Source organism: Sceloporus occidentalis, unplaced genomic scaffold (assembly GCF_023333645.1).
Source record: "Sceloporus occidentalis isolate IW3139 unplaced genomic scaffold, rSceOcc1.0.p SCAF_12, whole genome shotgun sequence".
Classification (NCBI taxonomy): domain Eukaryota; kingdom Metazoa; phylum Chordata; class Lepidosauria; order Squamata; family Phrynosomatidae; genus Sceloporus; species Sceloporus occidentalis.
This window is the reverse complement of record NW_028316992.1, coordinates 15486329-15504921: the sequence shown is the minus strand read 5'-3', so window position 1 is coordinate 15504921 and position 18593 is coordinate 15486329. Positions and strand designations below refer to the sequence as shown.

The following is an 18593-nucleotide window of genomic DNA, read 5'->3' as shown; positions in this document are numbered from 1 at the left end:
TGCTTATTTTCCTGACAAGTTATGAATTAGGCCATGGTAGGGGTCAGCATCTACTAAAAGCCTGAGGAATATTATTTTACACTTTGTGTTCATCTACACTGTAGAAATAATGCAGTTTGACACCACTTTAACTGCCATGGCTCCATACTACAGAACATTGGGATTTGTAGTTTTATGTGACACTATCAAAGTTTGGCAGAGAAGGCTAAAGTCTTTGTAAAACTACAAAACCCAGGATTCCATAGGATGAAACTACAGCTTAAAGTGCTGTCATACTGCATTATTTCTACAGTGTAGATGCACCCACTTACTCAGAAAAAAGGTGCAGAAATGGGACAGTAGAAAGTTCAGGTGGGTGTCACTTTGGGACACCCAAATCACTTCCTATTTACAGGAGCAAACAAGCAAATACAACCCTTGCCCCTGAGAGTATCCTGAAGAAAGTATAGGGACAAAATTTGAGCCTCTTGGAAGTCTCATTTTCACTCTGTCCACCCGCCATCTTTGCATGATAGTTCCAACATTGTAGAGCATGAGACATTGAAAATCATTCACACTTAAAATTCTTATATAGTTTCGGTGTGTGTATTCCCTTGGTAATTTTGCCTCCTTTTCTTTGAATGCCTAGACTGTAGTTCTAAATATTTAACTGAAATTTAAAGTTACTGCAATTTTTAAAAGTTTGGGAACTGAAGGAAATTTTCATGAGAGGGATGGGAAAAATATTTGGATTTTTTTTTTTTTAATGACTGAAAAATGTGTTCCTGAGCGTTGAGAAACCTTGATGAGAAGAGACCTGGACTGGCGACAATCTTTGTAGTTTAAGATTTATTCTTCACAAAAATCACAAAATAGCTGCTTTGTGCAGGGGGAAAAACATTTTCTCTTGTACAGAAAGTGCTTTAATTGGGAACTTCTCTTAAGCAAATTCCATTACTTTTCTACAGAAGATGCTGTTTTCTGGGTAAAGTCACCAAAATGCAAATTTTACACTGAATAAATCTTGAATTGTGAATAGTCTTCAAAATCTGTGCACTTTTTATGACTTCATCACAGCAAGAGAAAAATTACTCAAATTACTTGTAGCATCCTTTGAGAAGAAAATCGTTGAAGCATTATATACTGAGTTCCAGGATTGTGTTTTTCTGATAAAGAGTTTAGACTCGAGAATTTTATCCATTCATTTTATAAAAACTTGCTCTAAATTTCTTAAGCTCCAAATCCTTACTCTAGGTTTTGTACTCTTGTGTTTTCCAGTGCTTTTTCAGCCTACCTTTTGAACCATATGTGTGAGTGTGTATATATGGCAATATCCATTATTAATTGGAACATAGATTAAGTATTTTTTTACACACAAAGTTTTTTCTCTCTCTCTCTTTCTCTCATTAAAGCTTGAATTGAGATGAAGCTTGGGAAAGTGTTCTGCATTTTAGATCAAAGAATAGTGAAATGGTTCTGCTGCATGTCAGTTTGGTTTATTATATTCTCCTGAAAGACAGAATTATGTTTTATTAATCCCCTTGTCATGTTTCACAAGACAGCTGTAGCTACTTGCTACAATGTTAGATTTGTAAATAAAATATTGATTTAGATCCAAATGAAATGGCTTGGTTGATTTAAATTCTTTCCAGCCCATTTCAACATACATGAAAAATAAGAAAGGAACTATGATGATAATTCTAAACATCAATTGGGATTCTTCAGCATTTTAAAGTTTAAATTGATTTAATTTTCATGACTTCTCCACAGAAACCCCCCCATACCATTCTCTTAGAGGGTTAGTAATCTTTAGGGATGTAAATCTTTGACTATGATTCCATGCAGGAATGAATACTTTATATTCTCATCCGTAAGTCTAGAAATGTTGGGTAAATAACTGACCCCCCCAAAATGGGGTCAACTTATTCATGGGTCAAACTAGCAGAGCTAGTTTCTTCTTCATCCATCCAGCCTTTAGGCTTGCTGTAATCTTGTACATTCTTTGGCATCATTTTGCTTTGCTTTGCCCTTTACATCCTTTGTTACATGTTCCTTGATTTATTCATGGGTCATATCAACATCCATAATTTTGGCCCCCAAACCAGCCCTTGAATTTTACATGTGGTCAACTTATAGCCAAGTATATATGACAATTTCAAAATTTTCTCACCATCACAAGCATTTTAATGCATTTTTGATGTGTTTTTTTCAGATTTGGGGACCTTGGAAGAATTCATTTGCATTTAAAAAATCCTTTGGTTTTGTACTAAAAAATTCTCTCTCTTTTTTTTTAAAATGCATTTCATTCAAAATTCATGGTTTTCTGCCTAAGATGTCATTTGTAAAAAAGTTGGGAGGAAATTGCACAAATAATTTTTTTTCATAAACAAAGTTTCCACAAAAAATAATATCAAAGTGGAAAAAAACATTGACAATTTCTTCATTGATGTGTCTCAGTGTGTCAAACATCATTCTCAAAGCATTGAATGGGCTCTAGGATGCCTTTAGGTCTAGTGTGTGTGTGTGTGTGGTACTGTGGGAGGTAAGGATGATATTCGTGGTACAGTTTCTTGGTATATTTAATCTTACTTAAAAACCCTATTGTTTTCTCTCCTGTATGTTGGATTATGGCCATTATTCTTGCCGCTTTATTATTGCATGAGTACAAGTTTCAGTGCCTTCCCTGTTGTGTTCAATTAAATTATGCTTTGGTGGTAGCATTTCAAGGAACCCCAGGTTTGGGTCTAGCACAATATTTAAGACCCTTTTAACATACATATCATTATGGAATGAAAAGGAGATTGTAGTGAGAATTGCAAGCACAATATAATTATTCTGTATTAGGAAAGAAGGAGTTATAATGGGCACCAAAAGGAAATATAAGCTTATATTTCACAAGGGAGGCTACCTTATTTTAAAAGAAATCAGTTCTGCTCTGCACAGCTACACTCACTAGTTGTATTTTAAGAAACAGAATGGAGAGTGGGGCGGGTGGGAGAGCCCATGTTGTCAAGCTTAGGCATTTGAAAGCTCTGGCTTCCAGTGTTACTATATGGGATGCTGGCTCTCCATTCATAGTTGTAATGAAAGCTAACATAATGTTTACTTTTAAAACTAGTATATACATGATATTAAATGTTTTTAGCAGAGCAAGGCACAGTATATCTTTTTGTAAAAACACAGGCTGCTGTCATATTTTCATTAGGTTTGATGACCTCTGAAAGTTTATCTGGTTACTGATAAGCACCTTCTGCAGATTTAAATTCTCCCACTTCTAAGGACTTTATCATTGTTTCTGAGTGTCTTCAATTTATTTCTGACTTATGGCAACCCTATGGTGAACCTATCATGGGGTTTTCTTGGCACGTTTCTTCAGAGGAGGTTTGCTATTGCCATTATCCGAGGCTGAGATAGTGTTACTTGCCAAAGGTCACCCAGTGGGTTTACATGGCCAAGCTGAAATTTGAAGCCTGGTCTTCAGCATCCTAGTCCAATGTTCAAACTACTACGCCACGCTGGCTGTAATGACTTTATCACACAAGGCTAAAAAAGCAGAATTTTAACAGGATAAAAGTGTCTTTGGCCGGTACTTATCACATGACATCAACTCCTCCTGCTGCTGCCTTGCATTCCGTTTGTTACTACAGTGCACCTTCTCATTGATGGGTCAAACCAGGGATGTAGCCAAGGGGAGGGGGTTCTTGGGGTCCGGACTCCCCCCTCCATTAGAAAAATGAATGGTGTGTGCTGCTGCGCCTCCGCACCCAAGCCCCATTATAATGGTGGCACTTAATCTGGACCCCCCCCCCTTCCTAAAATCCTAGCTACGTCCCTGGTCAAACCCATCACTAGGCTCTCAATTTTACTCCTATTCCATGACTGCCTTTGTGTAATAGGCCTTTTCCACTGCAGTTCTGCTTCTCAAGTAATCACTTGGTGCGAATGACCATGATTCTGTTCCTCTTCCTCTCTCCCCACTTCCCCCACATTGTGCTGCCAACAGCTTCCTGAAGCCAGCTGTTGTGTGCACACAGCAGTCCCACATTTTGGAAAGGGGAAAGAAGAGCACATTCACACAATAACCAGCTTTGGAAAGTGGTTGGCAGCTGGGATTGCTTGTGCCACTCCATCTTCTGAAAACACAGGGCTGCTGTGTGAATGGGGGTGGGGAGTGAGGAGGAGTGATCCTGGTCACTAACACCTTCCTAAAGCCAGCTGCTGTGTGCACATTCACACAACAGCCAGCTTTGGGAGGTGGCTGGCAGCCAGGCTCACTTGTCCACTTACCTCCCAAAGTGCACGTCTGCTGTGTGGATGTGCACACAGCAGTTCCATGCTTCTTGAGGAGGGAGAAGCAGCACATGCAGGTGGTTGGTATCTGCCATTGTTCGTTCCTCCCCTTCCTCCCAAAGGTGATATTTGACAGTGCAGAAAACAGATCACGTGGCCATGTATTGTCAAAGAACTATCATGGGGAAAAGTGTGATAAAAGAAGGAGGCCAAACCAGCATGCTTCCATTCTTAAACTGGAATGATAAACTAGAATAAACTCATTTTGTGAGTTTAGATTTTGTGTGTTAGAGTTTGAAACAGAAATTGATATTCCTTGTACCAAATAATGCTATCTTCTGTAAAGAATAAGCCCTGACCTGCAAAAAGTATTTGAAAAGACATCCTCAGAGAGAGAGAAAAAATGTGAAATTATTCATTGCTTACTTCAAGGAGGAAAATGGAGAAATAGTATATCCATAATCTAAACCCAATCCCCCCAGATAGCTTGAGAAAAGATTGGCTGACCAGTGTAGGATCCACTTCTGCCCAATTATCTTGTCACCTGTGATGAAGTAGGTAGCATGGCTCTCCAAGCTGGGCATGTCCCAAACACCTATAGCCTACAGTTCCTTAAAGAGATCCCCAAAACTATGGGTGACAGGCACTCAGGCCCAGTACACCCAAACTGGGCCCTGCTCCATGTTAAAATGACTGAAACTGGGACAAATAAAATTTCTAATGGACAAAATTGTTAAACTAGAAACTAGGGCATGGCACCTGCAATACTAGAAAAAAAGAAAGTAGGGCAGAATTATCCAAAACCGGAATGAGGGTTATGTGCTGGGGGGCAGAAAGAACACTTCCTAGCCTCACTTTTATTATAGAAGGTCTGACCTCATAATTCCTATTTACTAGTTTCCCCACACCCCCAAAAAAGCCAAAGCCCACAGGTAGGAGCGAGAAGTTTTCTGGACCCTGCTGTGGGCTGTTCCCCACTGCTAGGCACAAATAAGATCCACAGGTAAGTCTCTGTTTGCATTCTCTTTCTTTTCTTTCCTCCTCTCCTGCTTCAACTCAGACTATAAATATGTAGAGAGATCTTAGCACCTTTGAGACTAATGGAAAGAAAGAAGTTGGCAGCATGAGTTTTCGTAGACTTAAGTCTACTCCCACAGATGCATTTGGAGGAAGCTCTCAAAGTTAGTCTCGAAGGTGTTACAAGATCACTCTATATGCTGATTCTACAGACTAACACGGCTGTATCTTTGAATTCTCAAACTATAAATGCTTAATTTCAAATGTCTGCTTTTGAATCAGGATTAAATCCAATAGATGAAAGAGCAGAAGGAAAAGATGGCAACCACACCAGTGACATTCTACTGCTCAGTCATCGTCAGAGACTTGGCTCATATCGCTGCCACAGAAACCAGAAGCTGTATTTGCAAAAATGCACTGATAGTGACAGAAGGAAAATATTGCCCAGAGACAAAATATCTTGTCAGCATGTCCCTAGTTCCCAGCACTGAGCAGGTGCTTGCCAACTGAGCATGCAGGGAGCTGGAGGGAGGGCGGTTCTTTTTCAAACTCCAGGAGTACTCATCAGTTATTCATATGTCAATATACAATATCAAGAATTCTACCTGTTTTTAGAAAAAAAATAATTTGGGGATCATATGTTTGTAAACATGCATATCTGCATGTTTGTGTTCGCCAACATGATACTAATAATAAAATTCCTATTATGGAAGACATGTACTGTCAGCTCCAGTTACAATTCACACAGAAACTGTCTTACAGCTGTGTGTTGCTGGGTGGCTTGTTCGTTTTTTAAACATGCTGATATTGACTTTTCTATTCCCCACCCTGCTCAAGCATAAAAACCCACCAAGCTAGTCACACTCTCTCAGCTTTGGAGGATGGCAATGACAATCCCACTCTGAATAAATGTGTTAAGAAACCCCTATGATAGGTTTGCCTTAAGTAACCATAAGTTTAAAAAAATGACTTGGAGCTACACAACAAAAACAGCAGCAACAACAACAACAGGGTCAGAGATGGTAAATTCTGTTGGTCTCTCTCTCTCTCTCTCTCTTTCTCTTTCTCTCTCTTTCTTTAAAAAGGTTTTCAAAGATATCACCCCTTTCAGAACAATAATGGTTTTTTTGTGTGAAAGAAATGTATGTATTTTGAGAGTGAAAAAGTTAAATGAATAATAATGTACAAAGTTCATGTCTCAGCAGCTTAAGTAAGAAATGGGGTGCTTTCATGCTACACAATGGTATTATTTTAGCTGTCATGTCCAGGTTCTATAGAATCCTTCTGGGTTTTGTATTTTGTTGAGAGGCATGAGAGGAGCTCCCTGGCTAAGGAGTCTAAGGAAGCCTTATTTTCTGAACTTGGTGTTTCTGCTGGTCTTGAAAGAAGTTCTATTATTATTATTATTATTATTATTATTATTATTATTATTTATATAGAGCTGTAGATTTGCACAGTGCTGTATATACAAACAATAAATAGATAAGAGTAAATCTGCTTATGGCGTACATCTACATCACACCTGATTCCAGGATTCCAAAAGCCTACAAGCAACCAATCTATTCCTTAACTGTTTTGCAAAGGATTGTTCCAAAGTAGTGAAATTCATATGCTCTCCTTATTCCTGTAAGATTTTTTTTTTTTTTTTTGGGGGGGGGGAGACTTGGAAACACTGCAGTCAGTTCAGTAAGCCAAATGTTGTTTCTATTTCTGAATGCATCTAAATGAAGACCTATGCCCTAGCTAGAAAAATAAGCAAGTGCTTTCTTTCCTATGTGGTATAGAACTATCAATTTTTAAGAAATAATAGAGGGGTGAAATACCTCACCTCCCCCCAAATGGTTTTCAGGGGGGATGGCTAGTTAGTCCAGCTGGAAACTACAAACCTGAGAATGATTTAGTCAAAAGGCTAGCCTTTGGAATTCATACAATGGCAAGCAGTAATCCAGTATATTAAGCAGGATGAAACAAACAAACAAAAATCAACAGCCACTGTTGCACTCTCAGAACAGATAGCATGATGGAACAAAGGGGCCCAGGGTAGCACAATACTAAATTTACATGTATATGTGCATTTTCTATAATTTAATCCCAAACATCCATGTTCCAAGTGACAAACTCTGCTTAGCAATTACTTGTATGTAGGATTGACATTTGTACCTAGGATGCAAAATCACTGTTAACATGGACTGCCCATGAGTCCGACAGTAATGAGTCTCAGACCTTGGCTATCTCTGTGTGGGCAGCTTCATCAATTGACAGTTCTGAAGGGCTGAGATCTAGATCTGGGATTTACAGATGCTGAGTCTTGTAAAGGCCATTACCTGCAAGTCTCAAAGCTGTCTCATGACATAGCTTCCGTGAGAGGTTTTGAAAAATCACTTTACCATGGAAACGCCAATTCCACTAGATAAAATCAAGAATCTGAAAGTGCTTTACATTCACAACTGTGGGTGTTCACATAAGAACAAGCCTGAAGTACTCTTACTTTCCAGTGGTTATGATGACTTCAGAGGAGCTTTAACTGAGGCTGCATCTACACTGCAGAAGTAATGCAGTTTGACACCACTTTAACTGCCATGGCTCAATGCTATGGAATTCTGGGGTTTTAATTTTGTGAGATATTTTGCCTTCTCTGTCAGAGAGCTTGGGGGCCACAACAAACTACAAATCCCAGGACTCCGCAGCATGGAGCTATGACAGTTAAAAAGGTGTCAACATACATTAATTCTGCAGTGTGACAGCAGCCTGAGAAACCAGAACTGATGCACCACAAATGAATATGACTGATTATCAAACAAACATTCATTCTGAAACACAATGGCTGCAATCCTGAATTGCCCAGTATTGTGTAAGAGGCAAATGCAATTCCACAATGGCTCCCCACACGCCACCTCCAGGAATCATGATTTTGATGCAAAATTACCCTTAGAAGGCCTTTCCATGGCTAATTGTGAAATGAGGTAGGTGGGAAATTATCGCATTTCAGCATCAATTAATCAACTTCCTTTGACAATTTAATATTCATGTGTTGATGAGAACACTAATGTTTCAAGCTTCAGTAGGTAAATCTGAAGGGTCAGAAGAGAGGGAACAAAATATTTAAAAGGAAAAGGACGGGAGCCAAGGAGCAGCAATTCCTCCTGTGAATCTCCCCACAACCTATCCCCCAAAAAGAACTGATCTGCCTAAAGTGGTTTTACTGCAACAATATAGTCAATATCTTGTTAAAGTCTCAGTGCAAACAGTATATGTTCAGAATCTAGTCCTTTGGCTTTGAATAAGGCTCAGGTTATTCAACATTGCATAACATGTAGCTCTTAATGGCATGCTGAAATTGGCTAGTGTGCTGAACCATGCCAAAAAGGTGAGAAGAAAAACCAATGAAGCACATCCATGAACTTCTTCATAATGACCATGAATTTGTATTTGAACATTCAGTCACCAGGGGTTTCAGCACCTTCTAGACACCTTGCTACAAAACGTGCTCTACAAAAAGAGCAGATGAAGTGGTGAAACTGTTCCTTGATGGTACCACTGGTGTCTTTTATTAAGTAATGCAGAATACAGTACTAGTTATGACACTCCATGCATTTGAGACAATTGCAGGTAGGCATAAGACAACTGAATGCTCCCCCTTAACAAATTTCTCACATCATTTTATAGGGAAAGGTGTTCAAACACGTAACCTCTCCTCCTTCAGTTTGAAACATGAAACTGCTAACAATTTTGTTTGTTTATCTGCCGTTCGTATAGACTAGAGGTGGGACAAGCGTGGCCCTCCACACATTGTTAGAGTTCCCATCAGTCATTGAAAGAATAACTAATCTTAATGATAGGTTCTGACAGTAAATTTGCAAACACAGTAATGTGATTTTAACTTCTCTTAATTTGTTGTCTGTTTTACCGGAATTGCATCAGGGTGGGTTAAACACACATCCAAGCTGATATCTTATTTCTAGGAAAGACACAAAATGTGTCTTCCTAAATATTAAGTTCTTAAAATGGTAGCACCCAAATGGTCGGTTTGGCAAATCACAGTAATAGAAATGGCATCCTAGTGTTCTATAAAGTGTATGTTATCAACAAATGGCGCGTCTAAGGTAATGCAGCCCAAGGGACTAAAATGATTTTATATCCAAGTCACAGACTGGCATTAGTATGAACACCATGGTCCTCCAGGTGTCTGGGAAAATAAAGCAAAAAAGAACTGTAGAAATTTCATTTCACTTCTAGGTCAATGGCTGACAATGATAAATGGGTAACAAGCTAAGGCAATAGGCTTGTTTGATTTTTTTTAAAAATGTTGGGAATTATTACTCCAAACCTCCTCTTTCCTGAACCAGCCAACCCACATCAATGGGATAGTGAAGCAATTCCAGATTTTTGTCTGATCTTTAAAGAAGCCATCCATGGTGCTGAACATATTTGACAGGTTGGATTCAGCACCTTGGGTAGCTCTTTTAAAGTTTGGACCTACCAATTGTGCAGCGTGAAGTGCCTGAATTCTCCAGTACATAATTTTGGACTTATTTTTGTATGCTTCCCCCTTGCACCCCCCCCCCCAAAAAAAACCCTATGAAGCACTTGATGTAGTAAACATCAGGAGAAAATATGTGTACACCCTAATCCTGATGTGCTATTCCATTAAACACAGAGGCTCCTTCCCTCCCTTCCCCTACCTTGGCGCTTTCAACCTTAACCTTCTTCAGTAATTGTCCCAGGTCCTTGTTGGTTTCTCTTAGTAGTACTGTGTAATCTGCATATCTTAATACAGTTACTGTTCCTTCTCCTGAACATTCCCTGCAGTACTTTCTGGAAAAGTGATGCTGGTGTTGGATCAAGCCCCATTATGTTGATACTGAACAATGTGGGAAAGAGATGTAATGTAATACCCATGACACAAATTAAATGACTGGATGTCTCACTCTCCTAACATCAAAAAGACCTGTAATTCCTTTCCAATCACCTTTTAGTATTTAGACTAAATGCCAAAGTAAACAAACAATGTGTGTAAATGAGCCTTCAAGTCAACTTATGGCAACCCCATGGATTTCTTAGACAAGGAGTCCTCAGAGGTGGTTTTGCCAGTTCCTTTCCTTGAAATATTGCCTACAGCACCTGGTTATTTGTTGGCAGTCTCCCATCCAAGTACTAACCAGGGTTGACTCTGCTTAGTTTCCAACATCAGACGGGATCTGGTGACTTTATGTTATTTAAGCTAAGCAGACAATACCTATATAGAAAAATTCACCCAACACTTTATTGTGATCTTCAGCATTTTAGGGTCATTTGTATGCTTCTTCGGGATGTGCTCAGCATAATGCTGCCCAAAGTATTTTCTGAGATGGTGGTTTTTGATGCACACTATTTTGAATGTTATGGCTTATGGGAATGCACAGACACAGTGCTGAAAGCCCATGTGTTAAGATGGAGTGAATAAGCACAACGGCTTCTTCCTTTCACACAGCAGAATAAACAAGAAGAAAATATTACATGAATTCAGAAGCTCTTTCAGCAAGCCAAAGTGCATGTCAGTCATATCAAAACAAACCCAAAACTGATGCTCTCCTGCCAAAAAGATGAGGTAATTCAGAACTCCAAAATCTGAGGAGAAATTCATACCGTAAGAACTCTGCAGTAATCTCTATTAATTCCTAGTGCAAACATTTCCTGAGCCTGGTAGAGAAAGACAATCATGCTGCAGTCTCTGCGGGACATTTTCCCCAGCCAGTCTGGATGGACTAGCCAAGTTGTAGCCTAGAACAATTTACCTGATCCTCAGCCATTTAAAAATTTTGGTTTATCTTTGCAACTGCATTACTTTTAATTAGTAAGTCCACTACTACTGCAGTACTTATTAACACTGATGCGTAAAAGATTCATGTGTTTCCATTGCAGCTCCAAGCAACATGGTACCATCACTACTGGCCATATTCTTCACTTGGGCAATTAGATTGTACAAATCCGAAAGGTTTAACTGCTTGCAACTGCCTGAAGGGGGGAAAAGATTTCATTTTGAAATTACAAACTTACTGGACTGGGTGAGTGACTATCATGTTTACTGTCTCTCCATAACACATTTTAATAATAAAAACTAAACAGTGAAACATTATATTACCTTTGCAAATATAGGACAAACAGTCTAAGTCCCTATTTATTTGAAAATTTACAGCAATAAAAATATACTCCCAGCAGAAAATGTATTGAAGCTTAATTTATGGTAAAGAAATGCATCATTAAGGGTGTATGATTTTAAGGAAGGAGCAAACAGAAAATTACAAAAGTGACAGATACCCTCTAGTAAGAGTGCTAATAAGAAAATAAAAACTAATTGGTTTTTAAAGAAAAGTAGGGCGGGATACATACCGGCAAGAAGTAGTGTGGCGGCGGCGGCGGCAGTAGAGTTAGGGAGCACGCACCATTCACACGCTCCCTAACCCTAGTACGTACTAGGGTTAGCCTAATACATACTGGCGGCCCAAAATGGCAGTGCCCTGTACACACGGGCGCCGCCATTTTGACGTGATGGATGCTTAGCATCCACACATCCTGGCACGTTTGTGACACCGCAAGTGCACCATTGGTGTATTGCAGTGTCACAAACGTGCTGCATTAAGAACCTGCTTTTTAAGGGTACTTTTTGTTCCATGGGGAAGCCCCGCGGTCTGGAGGCTGCGGCTTCCCCGCGGAGCAAACCTGGGCGCTCTGTATCCCGCCTAGGTTTGTCTATTCTATGATCATTCTTTACTTCCTAACCCTTTCTCATCCCACTGTTTCCTCAGCATTAGAAAAATGCTACACACAGAACCTGATGAAATCTTGATTTTAAAAGCAGATAACCCGGGTGACGCCAAGCAGTTGAGCCAAGGATAGCTGTGAGTGGATCCCAGCTACCATTTTTGGGCTCCATTTCCAGAATCCCTATGCTGGGTTGGTAAATCTCAGAGTTATAAACAAAAGAGATAACTTTTAAATGTTCCGATAGAGGCTGAAAAATATCTGGTGAATTACGAGATGAGGCAATGCAGAATCTGGCAAATTTGGGCACATGACTGACCACTAAATCTTTGTTAATGCGCCTCTGAACAGTGACTACATGTTAAGACTTGGTTTGTCAGAATGCAAGTGTGTGCATTTAAATGAGTAACACAGTAGAAAATTGTCTTCTCATAGGGAGAAAACATTTCTGTCTAGCAGTAAGGTAAATGTGTTGTCTTAAATACTCCTGTATATCACTGTGTGGAATAGAATGTAGGAGTGTATTGCTGGAAGCATATTGAATTCAAGATCATTCCTTAACAGCTAGATTGCAATAAATTTAATATACATCACTTCCACAAACCTGACAAAGCATCAAAGGGGCATCAAACCACTTCCACAAAGCATCAGACCACCTCCACAAAGCTGTCAAAGCATCAAAAGGGATGCATCTGGACTGTAGAAATAATCCAGTTTCAAATGGCTCAATAATTTTCATAACTGCAGTTTGTTGTGACACGAGAGCTCTCTGACAGAGAAAGCTAAACATCACACAAAATTACTATTCCTGGAATTCCATAGCACTGAGCCATACCAGTTAAAGTGGTGTGAAACTGTATTATTTCTGCAGTGCAGATGCAGCCTAGGAAGATCATTTTAGACATTTTTCTAAACCATGTTCAAGACAATTTAACTGTGCTTAGACCAGTCTGCCAATGAGTTTACAAACCAGTTTGTGTTCATCCAAACCATATTTACAATTGTTGATTTTGCTCCACAAGCTGCTGCACAAGGAATACAGAATTCTATTTATCACCTTATGAAACTGTGAAGGTGGAAAACAACAGCACATAAGCAGCTCTAAATCATAGATTATGTTTAGAAGCTCAAACCATGAGTTTTACACTATTGTCAGTGTAAATCATGCTTTGGATTGATATCTGAATTTAGTCCTAATATAGTAGTTTCCCTAATTTCATATAGGTACATATTTGTCTAACCTTAGGATACAGTAATGGAACCAAAATCAAACAAGTAAGTAGAAAGTTCTCTTTTGCAAAGTCTGACTAGGCATTAATTTTCTTTACCCTGAAGGGCCGAGATTAATAGAAATACATATTTCATTCAACTTCAGAACATTACAAATGCAATCACATACAAACACTACAATCCTGTAGGTCCTTCATGCAATTTAAATTCGTTTGCACTTAACTAAATTGGAGATGTGCTAAGACCCATGGTTACTTAATTTTGAAGATATGTAACCAATGTCCACTGGAAATGCCTGATGTGCACCAGAACCCCTTTGTGGGTGTCCCATTGTGCATCAGTCAATCTGTGATGTGGTTGAGAAGCAGTAGTCCTCTACCAACTGCAGATGTTGCTCATCTTTGCAATTTGATTTCCCACACACATAAGTCAATTTACAAGCATGCAATTCCCCAACAAGATTCCAGCCAAAATATGACATACCGCTACCAAAAATTAAGATTTCTTGTAAGATGTTCAGAAAGGTTATATTATGTCTGAAAACATATATACAATTTAGTATCAGCACATACATACATGTATATACATTTATAGATGAGAACCAGTATAGGTGGGCACATGTGTCGTCGCCCCAGCCCAGTTTGCCAGAGTTTGTTACTAGAAAGCCAGAGGGACACGGCACTTTGCAGTAAATAAGTGGGTTTTGGGTTGCAGTTTGGGCACTCGGCCTCTAAAAGGTTCACCATCACTGGACTAGGAATCTGGGAGACTAGAGTTTGTATTCCTTGGTTTGTATATAACACAGGTCTAAGCTATGTAGAAGGCCATATCACCCTGTACGAGCTGTCCCAGGCTCTGTCCCAGATTTATCTGTCCTAATACTATTGCAAGCATAGTTGGTGGAGACATGAGAGAGGGCTTTCTTGGTGGCTGCCCCCAGACTGGAACTCCCTTCCCCAGGAAGCCAGAATAACCCCCTCTTTGTTGTCTTTCCATTGGCGGGCTAAAACATTTTTATTCAGACAATAAAATAGAAAGTCTTGAAAAAATAGGCTGGGGAAGTTATACTGTTTTGATTGTATTGCTTTTAAGAGCTTTTATCTTTTTAAAACTGCTTTTTATTCTTTTGATGAGTACTGTGTTTTAATACTTAACAGTTTAGTTCTATTTTAATGCTCAATTTTGTATGTTTTTAAGTGTATGGTTCTTTTAAATTGTAAGCCGTTTTGACTCCCAGTTTTTGGGCTAAAGGGAGATGAAAATAAATATAGTAGTAGTAGTAGTAGTAGTAGTAGTAATATATTTGCTCAGCCATGGAAACCCACTGGGTGATCTTGATCAAGTCATACTATCTCAGCCTCACAGGAAAGCAATAAAAAACACCCTATGAACAAATCTTGCCAAGAAAATCATGTAATAAAGTCTACATGACTTATTACGGTCAGTATAAGTCAGACATGAATTAAAGTCACGCAACAAGAATTTGTTGTTGCTGTATGCTTTCAAGTTATTTCTGACTTATGGCGGAAATATCATGAGGTTTTCTTGGTAAGACTTATTCAGAGGTTTGCTATTGCCTTCTCCTGAGTCAAAAAACATGTGACTTGCCCAAGATCACCCAGTGGTTTCATGGCCAAGCTGGGAATTGAGCCCAGCCCAACACTCAAACCACCATACCACACTATAAAGAAAAATAATTCACTCAGTTATTATTTGTTACCTCGTTCATAGGACTATCTTTCCCAATGTCAACCACGGCATATTAAAAACACACTCCAAATTCCTAGATCCAGTGAATCAATGGGATTTACAGAAATGTTGACTTACCATCTAGCAATTCATTCACTGGATCTATTCTAGTTGGGTCTAGTAGGCTACATTTAAGCTGCAGAAATTTTTATAATGTGAACTACATCTTGGGTCCATTAATGTCAAGGACCAATATTCCTTGAATTCAGCTGGTGCAAATCACTTAGAGTTTTCATCAAACGCCACACAGAGACTTAGAATCCTTGTATTAAAATATACTAAGCAGCTTCAAAATAGCACTGTTCTCTCCAACATTTCCTTCAATGAAAGTACTGAGTTCTAAAGCTAGATAACAGTGCTATTATTTCTTAAATGTTTCTCACCCACCATCATAAAAGCAAGAACGACTAACTTACAACCTTCAGGCTGAGTTTACAGCTTTTGATGTCTAGATTCCTTTGGCTGAATGGAAGACAACCAGTCAGGTGAAACATCTGTAGGTTGCCTCTTGAAGTAAGTTGCTTATAAACATTTTATATGTTTTTGAAATTAGTGCAGACTTTATCTGTATGTATTCTTTGTATTTGTTATAGTTTTGTTCGTAGCTTGTAACACTGGCATATTAATATGAAGGGAAGTTTCTATGAAAGAAGTCTCTGTACCAAATGTCCACACAGGCCCCAGAAATGGTCATCTGCGGCCAGAATTGACCTAATATTAACAACGCAAACACTTGCAAAATTTTTGAAAGAGATGGAGGTCATGCCAAGATTAATATCAGATCACAACCCGCAAATACTAACTTTGAAAAATATTATAAAAAGAAAAACAACATTTAATTGGAGATTAAATATAAATATTCTAAGAAATGAACAGGTAAGAAATACGATAAAGAAAACAATAGTAAATTATTTTAAGGAAAATTTAGATAGGGGAACAAAAATGGATATCGTTTGGGATGCGGTGAAGGCTGTAATAAGGGGAAGTTTGATACAACAAAATGTAATTATAAAAAGGGAAAAGAAAGAGAAAATGGATCAATTAAATAAAAATCTTAAAGAGAAAGAAATATTACTAAATAGAGATCCAATGAATAAAAAAATATTGAATGAATATAAAGTTCTAAAGGATCAAATAACGATGGAATTGACAGAAGAAGTAGGAATGGAAATGAAAAGGGCAAACCAGCAATATTTTGAGAACGCGAATAAGCCAGGGAAATGGTTAGCTATAAGATTGAAAAAAAGGAAACAAACAAAAGTGATAACAAAAATTAGAAAAAACAATGAGTTGATAACAAAACAAGAATTGATTATGGAATACTTCAGAGAATTCTATGGAAACTTATATTCTAAAAATCAAAACAAAACCTACTCCATGAAGGAATTTATGGGAGATAAGGAAATTTTCAAAATTAATGAGACACAAAAGGCAGAATTGGATAAGGAAATAACGCAGGAAGAGGTAGAAAAAGCGATAGAAAAGAATAAAAATGGGAAGGCACCAGGGCCCGATGGATTCCCAATAGAATTCTATAAAAGCTTTAAAAATGAACTAAAGGAACCTTTAAAACTAGTTATGAATGAGATTAGAAATGGAAATTTTCCAGAATCATGGAGAGAATCGGAAATAATATTATTACCAAAAGAAGATAAAGATGTATTGGAAGCAGCAAATTACAGACCAATTTCCTTATTAAATCTTGATTATAAAATATACGCTATAATTATGGCTCAAAGACTCAAAAATTGTTTAGAACATTTGATTGACGAAGATCAAAGTGGCTTTCTACCAAAGAGATATATGAAAAATAATTTAAGATATTTATTGAATGTATTGGAGTACTATGAAAAACACTGTGAGAAAAAATTGGGATTAATCTTTGTGGATATGGAGAAAGCTTTTGACTCAGTGAATTGGAGAGCATTAATGGAAATTATAGATAATATTAATATAGGACCGAATTATAAGAATTGGATACAGCAAATCTATACAAGACAAAAAGCAAGAATCAGAATTAATGGAGAACTAACGAAACCAATTAATATAGAAAGGGGTACAAGGCAGGGATGCCCTCTGTCTCCTCTTTTGTTTTTATTAATAATGGAAACCCTAATAAATAAGATTAAGAGTTCGGAGGAAATACAAGGTGTAAAAATAAAGCAATTTGACTACAAGATTAGAGCCTTTGCAGACGATATAGTAATAAATTTGGAAGATCCCCAAAATAATATAGGAAAATTGATGGAAATAATTGAAGAATTTGGAAAATTTACAGGTTGTAAGATTAATAAATATAAATCGGCGATTATTACAAAGAATATGAGAACGGAAGAAGAGACAAGATTACAAGAAGAAGCGGGGATTAAAATAAGCAAAAAGGTAAAATACCTGGGTATCTGGATTTCAAAAAAAACGAATGAATTATTTGAAAATAATTATGTAAAACTATGGACGGAGATAAAAAAAGATATGATAAATTGGAAAAGATTACAATTATCTCTATTAGGTAGAATAGCAGTAATAAAAATGTCGGTACTGCCGAAAATTTTATTTCTGTTCCAGATGATTCCTATTATTAATTCAGAGAAACCATATAAAGCTTGGGATAAAGATATTACAAAATTTATTTGGCAAGGTAAGAGACCAAGAATAAAATTGAAATTAATGCAGCATGCCCAAGAAAGAGGAGGTATGGCTCTCCCCAAATTACAACTATATGCGGAAGCATGCAGTCTCATGTGGTTGAAGGATTGGATAAATTTAGAGGAAAGGAGGTTGTTAGAAATAGAAGGGGAAGGTTTAAGTTATGGTTTCCATGCATATCTAGCATATGAGAAAGAAAAGGTTAATCAAACTGTAAATGATCATAGTGTGAGAAGAAATTTAATAAGAGTATGGAGTAGATATAAAAATAGGATTATATATAGATTTCCTATGTGGCTTTCACCTCATGAGGCCATTTATAGGAAAGAGATGATCCGGAGAGAGAAATGGTTTAAATACAGTGAATTAACAAAGAAAGAACAAGGTAAGATTAAAATAAAAACACAAGCAGAAATGGAACAGATAGGATTTGATATGGGGTGGTACGCATATAGGAGAATATATGAGAGAACATTAAAAGATCTAAAAACTTATGGAGAGGTAGAAGATAGAACAGAATTAGAGAGGTTATTAACAAAAGATCAGGATAAATTGATTGGGAAAATATATAAGAAATTATTGGAATGGGAAATGGAAGGAGAGACTGTTAAAGATACTATGATTAAATGGGCCAGATATATTGGATATAATATACAATTCGACCAATGGGAACATGTATGGACAAAGGGATTAAAATATAGTGCTTCTCAAAATATAAAAGAAAATTGGTATAAAATGTTTTATCGATGGTATCTAACTCCAGAAAAAATAGCCACAATTTATAAAAATAAGGATAATAAATGTTGGAAATGTGGGGAAACAGTAGGTACGTTCATACACTGCTGGTGGAACTGCAAAAGTATAAAGAAATTTTGGAGGCAAATCAGAGACAAAATTGAGGAAATACTGCAAATTAAAATGGAGTTAAAACCAGAAAGCTT

At 37.7% G+C, this 18593-nt stretch overlaps 1 long non-coding RNA gene across 1 annotated transcript in view; it reads right to left on the bottom strand.

The window, feature by feature from the left end:
* LOC149305329 (uncharacterized) overlaps nt 1–18593 on the bottom strand; it is a 99341-nt gene that overhangs the window by 42533 nt on the left and 38215 nt on the right. The window lies entirely within an intron of this gene.